This window comes from Schistocerca serialis, chromosome 10 (genome assembly GCF_023864345.2).
Source record: "Schistocerca serialis cubense isolate TAMUIC-IGC-003099 chromosome 10, iqSchSeri2.2, whole genome shotgun sequence".
In the NCBI taxonomy this organism is placed as follows: Eukaryota; Metazoa; Arthropoda; class Insecta; order Orthoptera; family Acrididae; genus Schistocerca; species Schistocerca serialis.
The window spans coordinates 60,126,348-60,142,634 of record NC_064647.1 but is presented as its reverse complement, the minus strand read 5'-3'; the positions used below and the strand labels follow the sequence as shown (position 1 = coordinate 60,142,634).

Genomic DNA, 16,287 nt, shown 5'->3' with positions numbered 1-16,287 from the left:
AAAGCATCATCCACACAATTCCGAACACGGCAAGAGCTGACAAGTGCGACAATTATCGCACAATCAGCTTAACAGCTCATGCATCGTAGCTGCTTACAAGAATAATATACAGAAGAATGGAAAAGAAAATTGAGAATGCGCTAGGGGTTGATCAGTTTGGCTTTAGGAAAAGGAAAGGGACAAGAGAGGCAATTCTGACGTTACGGCTAATAATGGACGCAAGGCTAAAGAAAAATCAAGACACTTTCATAGGATTTGTCGACCTGGAAAAAGCGGTCGACAATATAAAATGGTGCAAGCTGTTCGAGATTCTGAAAAAAGTAGGGGTAAGCTATAGGGCAGACGGGTCATATACAATATGTACAACAACCAAGAGGCAATAATAAGAGTGGACGATCAGGAAAAAAGTGCTCGTATTAAGAGGGGTGTAAGACAAGGCTGTAGCCTTTCGCCCCTACTCTTCAGTCTGTACATCGAGGAAGCAATGATGGAAATAAAAGAAAGGTTCAGGAGTGGAATTAAAATACAACGTGAAAGGATATCAATGATACGATTCGCTGATGACATTGCTCTCCTGAGTGAAAGTGAAGAAGAATTAAATGATCTGCTGAACGGAATGAACAGTCTAATGAGTACACAGTATGGTTTGAGAGTAAATCGGAGAAAGACGAAGGTAATGAGAAGTAGTAGAAATGAGAACAGCGAGAAACTTTACATCAGGATTGATGGTCACGAGGTCAATGAAGTTAAGGAATTCTGCTACCTAGGCAGTAAAATAACCAATGGTGGACGGAGCAAGGAGGACATCAAAAGCAGACTCGTTATGGCAAAAAAGGCATTTCTGGCCAAGAGAAGTCTACTTATATCAAATACCGGTCTTAATTTGAGGAAGAAATTTTTGAAGATGTACGTCTGGAGTACAGCATTGTATGGTAGTGAAACATGGACTGTGGGAAAACCGGAACAGAAGAGAATCGAAGCATTTGAGATGTGGTGCTATAGACGAATGTTGAAAATTAGGTGTACTGATAAGGTAAGGAATGAGGAGGTTCTATGCAGAATCGGAGAGGAAAGGAATATGTGGAAAACACTGATAAGGAGAAGGGACAGGATGATAGGACATCTGCTAAGACATGAGGGAATGACTTCCATGGTACTAGAGGGAGCTGTAGAGGGCAAAAACTGTAGAGGAAGACAGAGACTGGAATACATCAAGCAAATAATTGAGGACGTAGGTTGCAACAAGTGCTACTCTGAGATGAAGAGGTTAGCACAGGAAAGGAATTCGTGGCGGGCCGCATCAAACCAGCCAGTAGACTGATTACTAAAAAAAAAAATTAAAAAAAAATAAAAATTCATGGTAGTCTGTCCATGCGCAGGAATGGTTGACTGAATTAGATTGGGTTCCCATCCTTGACGGTACTCAAGTAGACTGTGGAATCCACCCGCTTTAAATTGGTTTCATTTTTTAAATAGTCCAGTTCTGACTGACGTTTGAAAACCTGGTTATATTCTGAGCCATGAAACTTTGATGGATCTTTCAGTCCACGAAGTGTTTGTCTCTAGGGTTCATGGTTGCCCAACGAATGTGTTTTGTTGCAAACTGAGCAAAATGGCTTTAAGATAAATCGATGGTACTTTTATTAAATTACTTCCAAATTGGATTCTTTTCCCCTTGTTATGACATTTTATACCAAAAATATTGAAGTAAGTTATAAAGTAAGTAAACTGAACTAGATATAGCTACCACAAAAAATTTCACGTCATATTAAAAACGTGACAGTCCTGCATGTATTAGTATAGGAAGACAGTCTTTAGGTGTACTACAAGCGTGCCAAGTAGACACTGCGAAATTCTACACGCCGAGACCTGTCTAATGGCATGTCACACAACAATACAAAATACGCAGAAAGGAATAATTTGTTTGCTTCCATAAGTAGCATTTACAATCCCTTCCTTCTTCAAACAACCATCTTCACTTCCGTTTCTGCAGTCGACAAACAACCTGACATATCTCCCGTTCGTCATTCCTAATTAAGTAATTCACACTCCTTACATTCAATAGAACAACTTTAATCAGTGCTGCGGATTCGAAAAATAACATCACGGTTCTGACTAACTGATTTACGGAAACTGAACCGAAAAAGATGTGTAGTAGACGACCAATGTTTTCTAAACTCATGTTAGCTCGCTTTCAAGGAAACTCATTAATACGACAGTATTCAGCACAACAATATCATAATCCATTCCATTACGTACAATACCGAGTAAGTTAAATTGTTATTAACTCAGTATCAGAATATCACTATCAGGTACGATTACATTATATTGTGATCAACAAAATACTAACACTTTTTACATGTAAGGAAAGACTCCCCATAATAGGTTGTATTCATATGAGGTCTCCATCCGGAACATATCGTCACCTGGACACAGTATTTCGGTGTTCCACCTGGCCACCATCTTCAGGTGAGTAAGCCGTCGCACTAACTCGCCGGAACTAATGTGCGACGTCTTACTCATCTAAAGATGGCGGCCAGGTGGAACACCGAAATATTGTGTCCAGATGACGATATGTTCCGGATGGAGACTGTGGTGTCACCGCCAGACACCACACTTGCTAGGTGGTAGCCTTTAAATCGGCCGCGGTCCGCTAGTATACGTCGGACCCGCGTGTCGCCACTGTCAGTGATTGCAGACCGAGCGCCGCCACACGGCAGGTCTAGTCTAGAGAGACTCCCTAGCACTCGCCCCAGTTGTACAGCCGACTTTGCTAGCGATGCTATACTGACAAACTACGCTCTCATTTGCCGAGACGATAGTTAGCATAGCCTTCAGCTATGTCATTTGCTACGACCTAGCAAGGCGCCATTACCAGTTTATATCGAGATTGTTATTAATGTATCAACAAGAGCGATGTTCTCCAATTATGGATTAAAGTTAAGTATTCCAGCAGCAACGTACCTTATTGGCTATATTAATTACATTATCCTGTTCCAGACCTAACGCCAGTTTGTGTGAGCTTAAACGCGTGCATTTCGGCCTCCTCTAGCAACACGGTGTTGGCTCTTCTGCCAACACATCAGAGACCTCACACGAATACAACCTATTATTACGCCAGGAAAGTTTACGGAGCTACTCCTATAATAGTTAAACGGTGGCCCGCCGACTGAGCTTGAGCACTGACTGAATCCATTTTGAATGCGACTCGACTTCATGCGTGAGTGCAGAAAACCTGGTTTCGGCTGAGCCGAGGATTCGGCTGATTTTTGGCCGTAACTGGCACAAAGTCCGAAATCAATATTTTTGGGAGAGGCCGAAATTTCGATCAGTGCTCAGCAAGGGGTTTCTGTGGCAGGGCGCTCGCCATACGAGTATTGTTGAACAGATCATTTGGATGGCCCATGTGTTATGGTGTGGTGAGGCGCGGTACAATCAGCAATTACCTTTATTACGACACTGTGATCCTTCAGTATGTGCATCGTTTCAGGGATGCCTTCCGCCCTGACTTCATTTTTATGGATGACAACGCGCACGTGCAAGTTCTCCTGGACGGGAGGATATTTGGCGAATGGACTCGCCTGCCCATTCCCCCAACTTAAATTCGACCTAGCGTGTGTGAGATGCATTGGGATGACATGCACCACCGACCATTCAGCGGTCGCCAGCTGCTGTGGTGGACAATGGAACTCCCTACCACAAGACCTCTGTACCAACATTGTGGCCAGCATTGGAGTACGTTGTAGAGCATCCAGTGCCGTCCCTAGTGACCACACACCATATTAAGAACCATGTCACGCCTTTTGCGATGTCCAGGTGAACATCATGAATTGCGATGACTACAGTGGAATTATTGTCTTTTATTCAAAGTGTCACATTACATTCTTTTCGTAGTGACAGTTACGATAACATTTTGCTGGACTGTTGAACAGGGTGTAACGGGTGTAAGTGTGCTGGCGTAAGCTGGCGCCAGCAAAATGGTCGGCAAAGATGTAGCAAGAAGATCGATAAAAGACGCTGGATCAGGTGCGCCTGTCAGAAGAGAGGCCACAGACATACCGACAAGCAACACGCCGCCAACGCCCTCTCGACCGCAACTCCTTAGATCGCCATCGCTGACCGGAGGGCTCAGTCTGTCACTAGCTCAGTCTCAATCACTGCCTCAGTCGGCGACGCACCAACTCGCACTCCAGTTTGGCGTCTGTCATTCATTGCATAGTGGTACTTGTACTTCACCAGCAGTGAGACAAATGTGGCCTACTACAAAAGAGCTTGTACCATACACGTGGACTTTCTTAAAGATAGGTAGCTTCCTCATTATGTAACAAAAGAACCCTGTCAATATGTGTGTTCAGCGGTGTTTTAGAAAGACGATACCGGCCAACAAACAACATCCTTTCCCTTGCTTCCCATGGTACAAGACTCTACAATGGCAACAAAGATCCAACAATATTTACACATCTGTTACCTTGATATGTACACAAATCAGTGTTTCGGTCGTTTTTCTCTGCAATGAACAGTCTTCCCACAAACACGCCATGCCACGGTTCGCACAGCTCCCTCCATCGGAGGTTCGAGTCCTCCCTCAGGCATGACTGTGTGTGTTGTCCTTAGCGTAAGTTAAAGTTAGATTAAGTAGTGTGTAGGCCTTTGGATCGATGACCTCAGCAGTTTGGTCCATAGGAACTTACCACAAATTTCCTTTCCACAAACACGTGAGAAACTTTACAAACTGGTGTTTCCCACATCGTCGTAACTGCACCACTAAGTGTACTACGCCTGTCAGTATAGTCTAACGATTTTGCGTCCACGTCTCCACATTTCAACACCTGACCTGCTGCCCAGGGGTAAACAAGCATTAATGGCTTGTTCTTGCCACATTTACTTGGAGGTACTATGCAATCTAAAAACATATGACTTGTAATACATATAATTATTAGTCTGAAAATGACGTAAATAATGTTTTTCATTGCAGCCTCCTCAGTCACCAAGAGAAATACACCCATTACACTCTGTACATACAATTACAACACAAAATAAGAATTTATCTTTCATGTAGAATTAAGCCTCATTGTTCACAGCGAGGGTCTGTATTTTACTGCTACGTTACTCAATAAACTCTCATCAGGCATAAATTTAGAATCCATGCTAACTCTAAAAGAAATTTACAACGTGGAAAGCAGGCTAGATGCTGCACCACGACAATGCGGGGCCGCATATTGCCCATGTTGTTGCCGAATATCTTGCAAAAATCAACGTGAAGAGCATCCCTCACCCTCGCTATAGTCCGGATTTAGCCCCATGTGACTTTCTTCTATTGCCTAACATGAAGAAACGCCTTAGTGGGAGGCCGTATCAGTCATCAGAAGCAGTGGTCAAGGCTGCGGAGGCGATTTTGAAGGACCTCTCAAAAAATGGTTTCCAGCAAGTATTTGAAGACTGGCGGAAACGCTGGGACAAGTGCATCGCATTCATGGAAGACTACTTTGAGAAGGACCATTAAAATTATGAGGCTGAGAAAAGGTATGTTGTCAAAAAAATTATGATCATTCTTTATTGAACAGCCCTCATACTAAAGAGACGGCCTCCACTACACTTGAGCCGGCCGCTGTGGACGAGCCGTTCTAGGCGCTTCAATCCGGAACCGCGCTGCTGCTGCGGTCGCAGGTTCGAATCCTACCTCGGGCAGTGTGTTATGTCCTTAGGTTAGTTAGGTTTAAGTAGTTCTAAGTCTATGGGACTGATGACCTCAGATGCTAGGTCCCATCGTTCTTAGAGCCATTTGAACCAAACTCTTAATCGATGGTACTATCGGGAAATGTGGCGACTTTTGCGAGAAAATCGTCCCCTTTTAGAATACTGCCGGGCGGTCTGCGATCCTTACCAGACAGTATTAACGAATACATCGAGAAAGTACAAAGAAGAGCAGCACATTTTGTATTATCGCGTAATAGGAGGTGGGGGGGGGGGGAGGGGGAGAGTCGCGGTCATGATACAGGATGTGGGATGGACACCACTAAAACAAAAGCGTTTCTCATTGCAGCGAAATCTTCTCACTAAATTTCAATCACCAACTTTCTCCACTTAGCGCGAAAATATTTTATGGATGTCGACCTACATAGGGAGAAACGACTACAACATATGGAAACAGGAAGCCGCAACTCTGGATTTGGATTGTTTGGGGGAAGAGACCAAACAGCGAGGTCATCGGTCTCATCAGATTAGGGAAGGACGGGAAGGAAATCGGCCGTGCCCTTTCAAAGGAACCATCCCGGCATTTGCCTGGAGCGATTTAGGGAAATGACGGAAAATCCAAATCAGGATGGCCGGACGCGGAATTGAACCGTCGTCCTCCCGAATGCGAGTCCAGTGTCCGCAACTCTGAACCGTTTTCCAGAAAACAGAGTTTGAACATTTCACGCGTTCTTACCTAATTCCGGGGCTCACGAAAAAGACAGGCGTACGTCACAGCACGTGACACTGCCGAGCCAGCAGCCATCACCGTAGGGGAGCGAGTAACTATTTCACACGAGTTTAAAATTTCTTGATTGCTTGTTTAAGTGGATTCAAGCTCTTGATAGCACACGACAAAGTTAAGACCTATTGTGGTTACTTTTTAAATTATATTTTGATTTCTCGTCGGCCCTGCAGGGAACCGAGCGCTCGCGAAGCGTGGCGGACAAAGCGACTTGTGTGAGATGTCACAAATTCTTTACAGGGCCCGTGTATCCTGTATCCCGTCGGCCCCGAACTACTTGGAATGCTCGCCAGTAGCCAATGATTCCGCGAGCAAGCGCGAGGTCTGTGGATCGAATCTCGCTTCCGGTGCCCTTTTTTCTTTATTTAATTCCCCGTAATGCTAACAACAGATATTTGTGGTACGCCACGAAATTGTGTGATGACCAAGAACGGCTTACAGACGTAACCGAAGTCGTTTTGCAATACAAACACTGAAAAAAACCTATGCACATGCAGAACTTTGGCGTTCATTAAAAGTGTTGTATGAAAAAAGCACTCGGTCTTCAGACCACAAGTGGCCCATCGTAACCATCCGTCCGCCGTGTCATGAACTAGATGAGGATGCGGATAGGAGGGACGTGTGGTCCAGTCGTTATGATGGTTTTCTTGGACCGGAGCCGCTACTGTTACGTCGAGTGGCAGCACGAGGCTGAGTGCACCCCGCAAAATGGCAACAGCGCGAGGCAGCCCGAATGGTCATCCGAGTGCCGGCCGCGCTCGACAGCGCTGAAGTTCGGCGATCTGACGGGAACCGCTGTATCCACTGCGGTATGGCCGTTGCCTGCAAGTGCTGAATAGCGCAATAATGACTGTTTCCCGTGTTTCTGCGATCAGCATCATCCTAATCCGTGCGGTGCTCCGTAAGTTACACATTATACTTGTCACGCACGTAAGTAACATAATATAAATAAAATGACTATGCTGATTCGATTAAAAGTTGTTGTGCGTCCATTTTTTCCAACCTCATTACGAAAAAGTTTTTGTTTCTTTTTTCAAGATAAAGACTATGACAGGGTGTATCAAAAAGGATCATCCGATTTAAAAAATTATAACTGTTATGTTATTTGAGATGTGCCTGAACAGCGAACTGATAGAAAGAGCAAACTCCAGAGTTTTACATGGTTCGCGCTAGGTAGAAGCAGTATGCGCCCACTTCAGCTGTTGCGGTAATGTCGCGACAACAGAAAGCGTTTTGTGTCCTACGTTTCGTGCAGTGCGGGTCAGTAATAACCGTTCAACGTGACTGTCGTACTAGGTATGGAGTGGATCCTCCTACAGCACAGAGCATTAGACGATGGCATGAACAATTCCGAGAAACACGTAGTTTGTGTAAAGGGAAATCGCCAAAACGTCCCCGAGTATCTGACAGAGAAAAGGTGTCTGATCCATTTTTATTTGTCGAGAACATTGTTACAGGAAGTAAATATTTCGAAAAGGCGTGAGAACGTTCTTTTCCCACCGTTGAAGACTGATTCGAATGACTTGGTTTATCAACAGGACGGGGCCCCGCCACCCTGGCATCTGGAAGTGCGGGAACTTTAAGATCAAAGGATTACTGATCGATGAATCGGTTGCACTGGATCAAGTGATTCAGCCTTACACCACTGGCCTCCAACGTCATCGGATCTGATTCTTTCTTGTGAGAGTTTATAAAAGACTGTTGATGTGTCTCTGTTAACAACAACAATGAAGGAACTGAGGCATCGCATAACAGCAGCAGTGGAAGCTGTAACTCAAGAGACGCTTGCTACAGTGTGGGAACAATTTGAATCCTGACATATGCCGTGCATCTCAAGGAGAGCTTATTGAAAAGGTATGAAAAAAAAAAAAACTTTTTGAGTTTCCCGTTCATCAAGAAACAAAATTCATTGTATATGTTTATTAGTTTCAGAATATGTTGTTGTTGTTGTGATCTTCAGTCCAGATACTGGTGTGATGCAGCTCTCCATACTACTCTAATCTTTCCAAACGTCTTCGTCTCCAAATAGCTACTGCAACCTATATCCTTCTGAATCTGCTAAGTGTATTCATCTCTTGGTCTCCCTCTACGATTTTTACCCTCCACGCTTCACTCCAATACTAAGTTGGTGATTCCGTGATGCCTTATAATGTGTCGTACGAACCGATCCCTTCTTCTAGTCATGTTGTGCCACAAATTTCTCTTCTCCACAATTTTATTCAGTACCTCTAGATTAGCTACGTGATCTGCCCATCTAATTTTCAGCATTGTTCTGTAGCACCACATTTCAAAAGCTTTTATTCTCTTCTTGTATAAACTAGTTATCGTCCATGTTTCACTTCCGTACATGGATACACTGCACACAAATGCTATCAGAAACGACTTCCTGATGCTTAAATCTATACTCGATGTTAAAAATTTCTTTTTTTTTTTCACGAACACTTTCCTTGCTGTAGCCAATCTACATTTATATCATCTCTACTTCGACAGTCATCAGTTATTTTGCTTTCCAAATATCAAGCCTCATTTACTACTTTAAGTGTCTCGTTTTCTAATCTAATTCCCTCAGCATTAATAACTGCCATCTAGTTTCTGTAAAAATTGTAAATAGCCTTTCGCTCCCTGTATTTCACCCTTGCCACCTTCAGAATTTGAGAGTATTCCAGTTGTGGTGTCACCGCCAGACACCACACTTGCTAGGTGGTAGTTTAAATCGGCCGCGGTCCATTTAGTACATGTCGGACCCGCGTGTCGCCACTGTGTGATCACAGACCTAGCGCCACCACAAGGCAGGTCTCGTGATACGAACAAGCACTCGCCCCAGTTGGACGGACGACCTAGCTAGCAACTAGATGTACGAAGCCTTTCTCTCTCATTAGCCGAGAGACAGAATAGCCTTCAGCTAAGTTAATGGCTACGAACTAGCAAGGCGCCATTAGCCTTACATTGATTGTAATTAAAGTCTCCTGTGTATAGTCAAGAGCGATGTACCACAATGATTGATTAAAGATAAGTATTAATCCAGCTACGTACTTTTCTTCATAGCATTAATTACGTAGCCTGTTCCAGTACTTCACGCCCGTCTGCGTTAGTCTAGCGTGCATTTTCAGCCATCTCGATCTACAAGGTGTTGGCCCAGCTGCTGACACATCACCAGTCAACATGGTGAAAGGCTTTCTCTAAGTCCACAAATGCTAGAAAAGTAGGTTTGCCTTTCCTTAACCTATCTTCTGAGATAATTCGTAGGATCAGTATTGCCTCGCGTGTTCAAGTTCATAAATATAGACGTGCCAAATCGGATGATTCTTCTTGATACACCCTGTATGAATCAAAAAGAAAGACAAATGCAGGCAAGAAAATTCGATCTACAGACCTAGCACTTCTGTAACTAACCACTTAAATTATTTTCTCTTCTTTTTTCCTAAGTCATTGTCTCCTTCATTTGGTTCGACAGACGTAAAACGACACGCCTTCAAGTTAATCGTTGAACACTTCGCTCATTTTTTTATTTATTTTTTTCTTATTAAAGAATAAACACGTTGAGCTACAGTGCCGGTTTCTCGACTGCCGCTTCCTCTAGTATTAACGAGCATAGAAACTCCATAAATACGCGTAAAATTTTCAAACTCGATTTTCTCGAAAACGGTTGAGAGTTGCGTCTTCCTGTTTACATATCATGAGGTCGTAGTCGTGCCTAACAGCCGGCCGAGGTGGCCGAGCGGTTCTAGGCGCTACAGTCTGGAACCGCGCGACCGCTACGGTCGCAGCTTCGAATCCTGCCTCGGGCATGGATGTGTGTGATGTCCTTAGGTTTAAGTAGTTCTAAGTTCTAGGGGACTGATGACTTTAGAAATTGAGTCCCATAGTGATGTGAGTAAAGTCGGCGAAGGTCAATATTGAAGTAATAGAATGGAATGGTGATTGTTTGAAATATTTACGTCCTTACAGTTAAAAAATTTACATAACTATTCTGTACTTTTCAGGTTTGTAATACTACCATTATTCTAATAAATCCAATTGTGTTCGCATATTTACTATGGCTGGTCAAGAGTGTTTGTACTGAACTCAATTAACAGACAGTAACAGTTTCAGGGCCCCCACTTAAACTTGAATCAGTAGTTCAGTAATTCTTACAGTGTCGGTTTTTGTGAACAGCAGTAATCTATCTCGAAACATTTGTGTTCTAATAAATATAAGAAGCAATAAATTAGTAAGATCATAATACATTCAAGGTCCTCATGTTTCATTCACGTCCTGCACACTGAAAAGACTAACATGTTCGAATTATAAACCAACAGTAGTTATACTAGTTAGAGTAACAGTGTGATGGTCATTTCTATGTTGCTGTCTTTCAACAGAAAGCCTCTTCTTGTCCAAATTCACTGCGCTCCTCCGTTATTAATTTGTAATGTATAAAGATAATTGTCTTTATATTAGAACAAATCAGCCCTCGGTCACAAATATTAAGTCAAAATTGACCAGGTTTCGAAGCTACTATGAGCTTCGTCTTCAGAATTAAACTAACAGTTCTAAAACATAATAGGTATATAAAACATTAATAAACTAAAGTTTGTACTGACTGGAAAGAGATGCAGTACTTACACGTTACATTCTAAAAAAATCTAAGCCGGAAAGGCGACGTCATGAAAAGTTGTAAGTAAGATAAGATGGCGAGCGGCGAAGGGCTGCTCGTACCTGAGTGAACACGAGTTGCAGCAAAACTGAGGTGCCCACGTTAGGAAGTGTGGGCAATACTTCCTTCATTGTGACTTGGTTTTGTGACTAGTTTACAAAACAGATTCCAGTTTAAAGTAAAGTGATATATAGCAGTCAGTTTTCTTGATTAACGGTATTTTAACTTGGATCACTTTTCCCTAATTAGACTGTCGACCGTCATTCACTTACATGAATACAGTGTTACTTTACAAACCGAACAGCAATGATTATAACTGCTACTACCTAGCAATAAACAATCTTTCTGGTTATGAAATATAACCCTATTCCTTCTCACTGGCTCACTATCATTGTCAAATTCCTGTCATAGGAGTGACATCATCGGGAACTTACTCCCGCACTAATAACCAGAAGTGTTAAAAGTTTAATATTAGTTGCTTCCTTTGTTGTAATTACAACATACTCGTTCTGACGTATAGTATCTGATGTCCTATACATGAAGCGTTAAACTGCAAGATGGTCGTTGTTCGGCAGATGAATGCGAACGTTTTTCCATTCTGTACAGCCTTCAATTGTCATAGCCGCGCGGGATTAGCCGAGCGGTCTTAGGCGCTGCAGTCATGGAGTGTGCGGCTGGTCCCGGCGGAGGTTCGAGTTCTCCCTCGGGCATGGTTGTGTGTGTGTTTGTCTTTAGAATAATTTAGGTTAGGTAGTGTGTAATCTTAGGGACTGATGACCTTAGCAGTTAAGTCCCATAAGATTTCACACACATTTGGACATTCAAGTATCATACGAAAACAGCTTGAAGTCTAACATTGCACTTCCCTATGTTTAGATCATTATTGTTTCGCTCGTCTGGCGGTAACATGTTTAATCTACAGAGCACGTATCTCAAAGCAGATCTTGAGACGGAATGGTTAAGTGCGGCATTGCACAGTTTTCCTTTACGTGTGGAATGAGTGTCCGTTAAATTTCTGTGTGATATCTGAATGTAGGAAGTTTATTTGGCCTGCTTCCCCCTTTTTTTCTAATGTACAGTCTATGCAATATGTTCATCTGCCGTGCGGCAGATATGTTGCTTACTGCAGCGCGGAAGGGAACTGTTGAGCTCTGTTCTTGGGAAAGCTAACGGTTCCGTCGTAATTTATCTCGGTGTGACGTCAGACCTCGGATGGCTCCCGAAAAACAAGGCTACGGGGGCGTCGTAAAGCGGGGCGCTTGGGTTCAGCAAAGAAAACCTCCGGTAAGAAGTTATATTATACTCTGAAACTATATGATGTGTTCTGTGATTTAGTACTTTTTACTAATATTGTGTATTATTAGTATTATTTTACAAGGGACCCTATTTTGGCAACCATTTTTCTCAAATCGCTGAGTAAAGGTTTAAGAAAATAATTTTCTGATAACTTTTAATTATATTTTGTAAGAGTAAAAATTTAACTGTGTACATATTCCACGCTTTAAAAATTAAATTTTTAGAATTTTGTTAGAAATAAGAAACGAATGATGGTCCACGTTTGAGCACTTTCCTCTGTAACAAAAATTTTTTATGGCGGGGAAGGGGGGGGGGTGGCGGCGGGGGGGGGGGGGGGTCGCAGTGCAGTGTGACCCCAGGACTGTCTTCTCTCTTCGTCCCCACCAACCTCCTCCTTGGATCCGTGCCTCCGTGCCTGGGACAGGTCAAAAGCAATGAGACTGTTTCGATGACGAAGATTTCGTGACGACAACGATGAACGCTTTGCACTGTCGTTTGGTGTAACGCGCTTGGGAGGAATTTATTTTAATCTTATTGTTTCCTGGAAACATCTTTATAGAACACAAAAGGAAGTGTGGTGGATGCTCCAAAGGCAAAAGAAAGGTATTAACGAACACATTCAGATACAGAATGAAAAAGAGACAGCCGGCCGGTGTGGCCGAGCGGTTATAGGCGCTTCAGTCTGGAACCGTGCGACCGCTACAGTCGCAGGTTCGAATCCTGCCTCGGGCATGGATGTGTGCGATGTCCTTAGGTTAGTTAGGTTTAAGTAGTTCTAAGTTCTAGGGGACTGATGACGTCAGATGTTCAGTCCCATAGTGCTCAGAGCCATTCGAACCATTTTGAACCACTACGTACTACAGGTAGCGGCGGAGCCCTCCACTACATTCCTTACGCTATGGTCAGCCGCAGCGAGTGTACTCACTTGCCGATGCGCACCGCTGCCTTCACCTTGGTGCCTCCGTGTGGACTGCAGCCCGGCCCACAGCTGCCCGAGCCATCCGACGCACGCCCGCTACCCCCACCACACCGGCACTGATTTCCGTCAAACAAAATCTCGCAACGAGTTCTTCACAGCCGCAGTACGACTGGCAAAAGGAAAAAAGGTTCATCTTAATGTTTGCTAACCCTATCCATGTACTACACGGCTTCATCATCTTCAACTGGAGAATCGTAACTGTCGTTAACAAAAATATTCGAGCCGCTTGCAATATACAAATTAGTTAACGATTTCCGCCCCGATAGCTGAGTGGTCGGCGTGAAGGATTGCCGTCCTACGGGCCCGGGTTCGATTCCCGACTGGGTCGGGGATTTTCTTCGCTCAGGAACTGGGTGTCGTGTTATCATTTCATACTCATACGGCGCGCAGGTCGCCCAATGTGGCGTCGAATGTAGTAAGACCTGCACCAAGGCGGCCGGACCTGCCCCGTAAGGGGCCTCCAGGCCAATGATGCCAAACGCTCATTCCTATTTCCATTTACGATGTGAATGTATAATGAATCGTTCACATCATTATAATCTAACGTACAAAATGATCCACGGAACTTGTTACTAACGTTCAGCTCAGAATGTTTGGCACTTGCACATGTTTCTTATGCTGAGTGTAATACAAGAGTATTAGCATATTTTACACATTTTCGCTCGACGATCCCTTATGTAAATATTTTACAGCTACATCTACTTCCATAGTCTGCGAACTACTGTGAAATGCATGGCAGATGGCACGGCCCATTGTATAAGTCATTATCTTTTCTTCTAGTTCGTTCACGTATGGACTCCGGAAAGAATAAACGCCTCTGTGCGTGCTCTAGTTAATCTAACCTTGTGTTCACGATCCCTACAGGAGTGACACATAGGGGCTAATGGCACAGGATTGTTATAAATAAACTTTAACTACGTGAGAGGGCCCCCAAGAAAAACGACTGACCGCAGGGCAAAGAAACTTTGTGAAACATTTGTAAGGACCTGCGGACGAGAAATAACGAATAAACCTATTGAAAGAGAGACATTTTAATTTGCATTTGTTAATTGCATATCTAGCATTTCTAGTATTTATAGACTTAGAGAAAGCTTTTGACAATGTTGACTGGAATACTCTTTCAAATTCTGAAGGTGGCAGGGGTAAAATACAGGGAGGGAAAGGCTATTTACAATTTGTACAGAAGGGCTGTAGCCTATTCCCGATGCTATTCATTCTGCATATTGAGCAAGCAGTGAAGGAAACAAAAGAAAAATTCGGAGTAGGTATTAAAATCCATGGAGAAGAAATAAAATCTTTGAGGTTCGCCGATGACATTGTAATTCTGTCGGAGACAGCAAAGGACTTGGTAGAGCAGTTGTACGGAATGCAAAACGAGGATAATGGAATGTAGTCGAATTAAGTCGGATGATGCTGAGGGAATTAGATTAGGAAATGAGACTCTTAAAGTAGTAAAGGAGTTTTGCTATTTGGGGAGCAAAGTAACTGATGATGCTCGAAGTAGAGAGAATATAAAATGTAGACGCAATGGCAAGGAAAGCGTTTCTGAAGAAGAGAAATTTGTTAACATCCAGTATAGATTTAAGTGTCAGGAAGTCGTTTCTGAAAGTATTTGTATGGAGTGTAGCCATGTATGGAAGTGAAACATGGACGATAAATAGTTTGGACAAGAAGACAATAGAAGCTTTCGAAATGTGGTGCTACAGAAGAATGCTGAAGATTAGATGGGTAGATCACATAACTAATGAGGAGGTATTGAACAGAATTGGCGAGAAGAGGAGCTTGTGGCACAACTTGACTAAAAGAAGGGATCGGTTGGTAGGACATGTTCTGAGGCATCAAGGGATCACCAATTTAGTATTGGAGGGCAGCGTGGAGGGTAAAAATCGTAGTGGGAGACGAAGAGATGAATACACTAAGCAGATTCAAAAGGATGTAGGCTGTATTAGATACTGGGAGATGAAGAAGCTTGCAGAGGATAGAGTAGCGTGGAGAGCTGCATCAAACCAGTCTCAGGCTTGAAATAACATATTGTGTACAACATTATATGAAAGTTTTGAGAAAAGCAGCTGAGATAATACGGACCTGTACAAAATTCGAAAAATAGTACTGGAATCGACAACTACTATTGAGGAAAAGTGAGGCTAGAAGAGGATGTCCCGTTACAGGTGCCTTCAACTGAGGAACATATTTTTCCTCATACAATGGAGAACGTATTTGTTGAAAAATTCCTGGAAATAGCTGTACCACCTCGCAATGTGATTTGTCAGCGAGAAATTTTGAGAGGCAGGATCAGTTTAGATGCCGAATGAACTAGAAAAGCGCCTAACTAAACGAAGATGTATATTCTGTTTCTATGCAGCAGAGCCCAGCAAAATCATTGCAGAAGTTGGCACAACAAAAAGATACTGGTCTTGAACCCTTGCGTAAAACGAATAAGCAGACACTGCAACTGGCTCGCGCTATTCGTCCACGAGACTCAGAGGGCCATAGACACGGGTTCCCAGGTAGATGCCGTGTTCTTGACTTCCGCAAGGCGTTCGATACAGTTCCCCACAGTCGTTTAATGAACAAAGAGCATATGGACTATCAGACCAATTGGGTGATTGGATTGAAGAGTTCCTAGATAACAGAACGCAGCATGTCATTCTCAATGGAGAGAAGTCTTCCAAAGTAAGAGTGATTTCAGGTGTGCCACAGGGGAGTGTCATAGGACCGTTGCTATTCACAATATACATAAATGACCTTGTGGATGACATCGGAAGTTCACCGAGGCATTTTGCTGTGGTATATCGAGAGGTTGTAACAATGGAAAATTGTGCTGAAATGCAGGAGGATCTGCAGCGAATAGACGCATGGTGCAGGGAATGGCAATTGAATCTCAATGTAGACAAGTGTAAT

General features: G+C 43.3%; 1 protein-coding gene across 3 annotated transcripts in view; it reads right to left on the bottom strand.

Moving 5' to 3' along the window:
• LOC126425139 (macrophage mannose receptor 1-like) overlaps positions 1 to 13,428 on the bottom strand; it is a 122,352-nt gene extending 108,924 nt beyond the window's left edge. Inside the window, exon 1 of one of the 3 annotated variants that reach the window (XM_050088082.1) lies at positions 13,333 to 13,428. The gene's annotated coding sequence lies outside the window, so the exon portion shown is untranslated. The remainder of the gene's footprint in view (positions 1 to 13,332) is intronic. The other 2 variants (XM_050088084.1, XM_050088083.1) reach the window with 2 other exon arrangements.
• Positions 13,429 to 16,287: the final 2,859 nt, after the last annotated feature.